Source organism: Leuresthes tenuis, unplaced genomic scaffold (genome assembly GCF_036924035.1).
Source record: "Leuresthes tenuis unplaced genomic scaffold, fLeuTen1.0.hap1 SCAF_63, whole genome shotgun sequence".
Taxonomy (NCBI): Eukaryota; Metazoa; Chordata; class Actinopteri; order Atheriniformes; family Atherinopsidae; genus Leuresthes; species Leuresthes tenuis.
Genome location: NW_027325417.1, coordinates 342,077 through 348,181, shown reverse-complemented (window position 1 = coordinate 348,181; position 6,105 = coordinate 342,077). Strand labels below are relative to the sequence as shown.

At 41.5% G+C, this 6,105-nt stretch overlaps 1 non-coding gene across 1 annotated transcript; it reads left to right on the top strand.

Annotated features, from left to right (window-relative positions):
• Positions 1 to 535: 535 nt before the first annotated feature.
• LOC140285898 (U5 spliceosomal RNA) lies at positions 536 to 649 on the top strand. Its single transcript, XR_011910838.1, has one exon. It is a non-coding gene; the product is annotated as a U5 spliceosomal RNA (small nuclear RNA).
• The last annotated feature ends 5,456 nt before the right edge of the window (positions 650 to 6,105 follow it).

Below are 6,105 nucleotides of genomic sequence, written 5' to 3'. Positions count from 1 at the left end.
GAAATCGTGAAGCACTCATGAAAGTAAGCTTATTCTCGGATTCCTGAAACTTTAGATTTGCTCTTTCTTTTACTGCAAAGTACAACGTTGTTTTTTTTGCTTAAATCTTTCTAGACATGGTAAATATGAACGACAAAGCAGTTTTAACATAGTTTGAGTGAAGGAATTCATTTTATAGATAAAATCCCAAGAGTCTGCAGAGAAAAAAGAGTGAATGCGAAGTAGACTTTAACACGGCTATGGGAGCGAGCCGAGTGTCGGCTAACCGGGAGAATTGCTTGAAAGAAACGCGACACCGAATGAGCGGTCAGAACAAAGCCTCAATACGGGATTCTCGTGGTGTTTTTGTTGCTGCCTTGTCTTTTGCATAGAGTAAAAGACAAGGCAGCCATCGAATAGGGCCCGATTGTTCCTACTTGGTCAGCCGAGGAGCAAGGGGGGGGGGGGGCAAGCGTCTCAACCAAGCAAAGCTCACCATGGGGAAGGTGGCTATACCAACTAGCCTGATGCCCTGCTCCCGCAGTGACGGATAATCGTACTCTGGTTTCTCTTCATAACATACAAGTCTTTCGCCTTTTACTAAAGACTTCCGTGGAGAGCAGCACTAATGAGTTGTTTCTATTATTGGCAGGCTTTACCTTTGCGGGTGAAGCCCTTTCTGTCTGTGCAAAAGAAATCTTGCTACTTTGCAGAGTGACTTCTCTGAGTAGAGTCGCCTTACAAGACAAGGCAGCCATCGAATAGATTGTTTCTACTTGGTCAGCCGAGGAGCAGGGGGGGGGGGCAAGCGTCTCAACCAAGCAAAGCTCACCAAGTAGGAACAATCGGGCCCTTTTCGATGGCTGCAACACCTGAAAGAGATATTGATGCGAGACCCGATCAAATGCTTTTTCAAAGTCTAAATTTAAGATGACAAGCCGGGTGTTTCTGTCTCTAGCGTAATCAATGATGTCTCGAATCAGTACGAGGCTGTCGGTGAGTTGTCTCCCTGAGATGGCACAAGCTTGGTCTGGGTGAATTACCTCCTCTAAAACAGAGGACATCCGTGTCGCTAAAACCTTGCTAAAAAGTTTACAGTCAAAGTTTAAAAGTGTGATGGGCCTCCAATTCTTTAGGTCAGTCTTATCATTTTTTTTATAAAGTAGAGTCACTATTCCCACTCTAAAACTGTCAGGCAGTCGGTCGAGTTTTTCAAAATCTTTAAAAACATCTAAAATGTCTGATGATAAAAGGTCCCAATAGGTCAGATAGAATTCTGCAGGAAGCCCGTCTAAACCCGGAGCTCGACTTCTCTTAAAACCTGTTAGGCATTTTTTTAACTCTAAAGCAGTAAAATTCTGTGTCAAGTGTGCATTCTCTTTTACGGTTTTGTCAACGAATTTTAAGATTTCTGCCGATGTTTCCAAGTGCACTGGTTTCTCTTTGTACATGTTACTATAAAAGGTATGTACAGTTTCAATCATCTCTTGTGTGGATTTTGTTAAAAACCCATCTTCTCTTTTTAGATTTTGAATACACTCCTTTTTATTTATAACTTTCTTTCTTTTTCACCTTCCTCAATTTCCTGCTCCCTGCTTCTTACAAAAATTCCTTTACTCTTTATTTCTGCTAAAACTGACATTTCCTTTTTGACATCTTTGATTTCTTCTTTAAAGTCTATGCCACACTGATTTAGTTTAAAGTAGCGCTGTAAGCGTTTATGTAGTCCCATCATACATCTATTCTCTTTCCTTTTTTTACGTTTACCTTGCTGTTTAAAAAAAGTCTGGGTCGTTTCCTTCACCATTTCCCACCATTGTGCATGTGTTTCGTAGAGGTCTTGAAGGGTCTGCCACTCTTTATAACATTCCCTGTACTGACTGACTATGATTTCATCCTCCAACAGGGAACAGTTGAGTTTCCACAGACCACTTCCTACCGTCACACCAGAAGGGGGTGAAAGGGTGCAGGAGAGCATAAGGTGGTCTGAAAAGAAAACAGGGGTTAATCTAACATCAGTGGGTGGGCAATCTCTAGTAAAGAAATAATCAATGCGAGAGGCTCTGGTGCCATCATGACTAAACCAGGTGAAGCCCTCCTCTCTGGGATGCATGGTTTTAAAACAGTCAGTAAGCTTAAAATCCCTGCATATGCCCTGAAGTAAAATCGAAGTCTTATCCACTTTAAAATCTACCCCTGCTCTTTTTCTATCTTTCCTGCTCAAGATACAGTTAAAATCCCCTCCTACAACTAAAGGTACTTGCCCTAGCATGTAAAGCTGTATATCTTCTAAAAGGTCATACCTTTCATTTTTTCCATTGAAACCATAAATATTTAAGAGGTTAAAGTCTTGCCCCATAAAATTCAAGTGTGCTAAAAGTGCCCGTCCGTCTCTCACCACTGTGCTACCTTTCACCAGAACATGCGGATTTTTAATTAGAATGGCCACACCATCATTTTTATTTTGATTTGAGCCACTCCATATCGATAAATGGGGCCACATTTCCTCCCATTGTCTATGGTTTTTTAAAAAAGGTAGTCCACATTCTTGTATTAAAAACACATCTGATTTTATGGAGTCTAAGAAGGATAAAATACTCTGGGCTCTTGTCTTTGATTTCACACTTCTCACATTTAGTGTTGAGAAGGTGAGAACCATTAAAAGCATAAAGGAAAGTAGGTATGTCATTTTCGTTTTTCTAAGTTATCAAAACAAATTACACACAGGTTATTTCTTGGGAAACTAGCTCTTCCTTCATTTCTTTAGGTGAAAAGTGAGTAGGGTGATCTATATTTCCTTTTCGGACTCTCGGTGTTGGCCTCTGACGCAATGTTGCATTTAACTTTGAGTCCCTGGGGGTCGAGTGCAGAGCTGAAGTTAAAAAGGAGACCTCATTTGGTGAGTCGGAGGGGAAGACTCTAGGTTCTTCCACTGAAGAACTGTCTGAAAGGGACCTAACCCTTCCCCTCTTCTCTGATACCACTGGGGAATCAGAGGCTCAGATGCCGTCCTCTTCGGCTGTTGACCTTCGGGGAGGTGAGTATCTTCACTAGACTCACCTGTCTGCTCTTCCTCCTCATTTAGCGTAGCTCCACCCTCTGCCTGTGAATTCTCACAGACTTCAACACTGAGTGGTGAGGCCTCTACAGGCCCCTCCCCTTTTTGCTCCTCACTTCCAATCCAAGCTTTTGGCGGGAAGTTTGAATTTATTGGGTCAACCTCTTCACTTTGTTCACCAACTGCCACCTTTGGTCCTTCTCTTTGTTGGCTTGACTGTGGCTTTACCGTCTTTAATTTGTTGGCAAAAGATTTAGGGCAATCTCTGAAGAGGTGATTTAATTCTCCACAGAGATTAGATTTCCTGCCATTTGGACACTCTCCAAAAGTTTGCCCAATTTCTCTGCTCTTCCCACATAACACCTTGGTACAAGCCTCAACCAGGTGCCCATGCTCACCACACTTGCGGCAGAACTTGGGCGCCCCTGGTAGTGGATGTAACCTCGGTTTTCAAGGTGGCCAGAGTGTCGCCCACCCGCTGCACTGAGCACTCTTCAGCCCTTTTAAATGGTATAACTTTGCACTCCCGCACGCTCCAGCAAGCACCATTCAAGCAACAACTTTGCACTCCAGCTTCGAACATCGGCACAGTCGCAACAAGTAAGGCGACTCTACTCAGAGAAGTCACTCTGCACAGTAAGAAGATTTCTTTTGCACAGACAGAAAGGGCTTCACCCGCAAAGGTAAAGCCTGCCAAAAATAGAAACAACTCATTAGTGCTGCTCAACATTGTACTTTGCAGTAAAAGAAAGAGCAAATCTAAAGATTCAGGAATCCGAGAATAAGCTTAGTTCTTCACGATTTCGGATTTTGCTATAAAATGAATTCCTTCACTCAAACTAAATTAAAACTGCTAAACCGCTAATCTGTTACATACAAGGCAGATGTCAAATTCACCGAAATAGGATCTAAGGGTATTTGGCCAATCGAGCTGTAGCAGCTTCGGTAAAAGAGTATAAGTTGAAGAGTTTGTGAATAAAGGTGTGCGCACACATAGTGTGCTGTACGAAAATAGGCAGGGAGCAATGCCGGCTGGGGTATATGTTCTTGTATGTTGTCTGCCTGTTTGATTTGAATGTGTTGTGTAAGTGTCCTGTTGAATGTTACATGTTTGGGCTTTGACACGCTTCACTGTGGTTGTTAACTGTGTGGTGTGTCCTGAAATGTTATATGTTTGGGCTGTGTGACATGCTTAATGCTTGTCAGTAGCTACCCACTTATTCATATATAGCAACTGACAACATAAGAAGTCCGGACATACTTTGATAGTAGTTGTAGAAGTATCCTTATTGATAATAGATCACTAATTCATAGTGATAGAACAGTAGATGAACAGGTGCTTGCACATGTCTCACGAAAATAAAATGGGTGTATCATTGCTGATGGCAGAGCAATACTGCCAAACTTATGAGTTCTTGTGGCAAACTTGATTCAGTGTCTTGACGTGTATACGCTGTTTCGCTGACTTGATTGTCACAAGAAACAAAGTGTGTTTGATAAGATCCGACCATTTTATTACGGGAGGATCAGTATGTATGGATTCTGATGTGACTGATAAACCCATTCGTATCTTAAGCATAATCTAATACATGAGACAACGCCCTGGCACACGATAAAAAAAAAGAAAGAGAGAGAGCGGTTTTGTGTCCCCACAGTCCATAATGTAGAAAAGAGAGAAAAAAGCCTTTCTGATTTGGTGTGTGTGCTCATAGTGCAGAGTGTAGAGAAAAGAAAGCCGTTTTGGTGTCACGGGTGTTGTGACTTACACACACACATTTCTAAATTGAGAAAGGAAATTATTTTAGAGGAAGCACTAGAGTTTAGATCCCACATTTGTTGATAGGCATTCATTTATTTCTTCACTTCTGATGAAGTTTCAACAATAAACAACAAACTTTGTATTATGAGAAAGAACCAGAATCATTCTTCAGGAATCCGAAAATAAGCTCTATTTTATGAGTTATGCACGAATTCGGATTCTCCTATAAAACGAATTCCTTAACTCAAACCAAGTTAAGACTGCTTTGTCCTTCATATTTATTCATGTCTAATCAAGTTTCAACGATAAACAACGTTGTACTTTGTAGAATGAGAAAGAACTTCAGCAATAAGCATCTCTCGACATATGACGAAGTACAGATTTTGCTATAAGATTAATTCCTTCTATCAGCCTTACTTAGAACTGTTTGTCCTCCTTATTTATCCACTTCAAATCAAGTTTCAACAAATAAAAAAATGTTGTAGTTTGAGAAAGTACAACTTAATCTTCAGCAATCAGTATAAAAAGAGGTGCAAATGCCAACCATACATACCTAAAAGGTGGAGCGGAAGTATTCAGCTGCAAGTAGGTGTGAATGTTCGACTATAATTTGTAAAAAGCGGGTAACAAAAGGTTCGAATGCCCGACTATATATTAACAAAAGCGGGAGGAGAGGTCTTCGGATGAGAGTGGGTGAGAATTTCCAACCATAATCTATAAAATACGGTGAAAAAAAATATGTGAATGCCTCATAGAACACTAAAAGCGGAAGTGTTCGGCTGCAAGAAGGTGTGAATGTCCGACTATATTTGGTGAAAAGCAGGTGAAGCAAGGTCTGAATGCCCAACCTTACATCATCAAAAGCGAGATCAGAGGTGTTTGGCTGCAAGAAGGCCATAGTTTTCCAAAAGCGGGTAAGGTGCGAATGTCCGACTAAATATCAACAAAATTTGGGGCGGAGGTCTTCGGATGCAAGTGGGTGTGAATATTCCACCATACAAGTATGGTGGAGAGGAAGCTGTGAATAGCCGACCATAGTTTGGAAAAAGCGGGTAAGAAAAGGTTTGAATGCCCGAACATACACCATCAAAAGAGGGAGCGGAGGTGTTCCGCTGTACGAAGGTGTGAATGTCCAACCATACTTGGTAAAAAGCGGGTAAGAAAAGGTTAATATACCCGACTGTACACAATCAATAGCGGGAGCGGATGTGTTCGGCTACAAGAAGGTGTGACAGTCCGACCATGGTTTGTAAAAAGCGGGTAAGAAAAGGTGCGAATGTCCGACAATGTATGATCAAAAGAGAGAGCG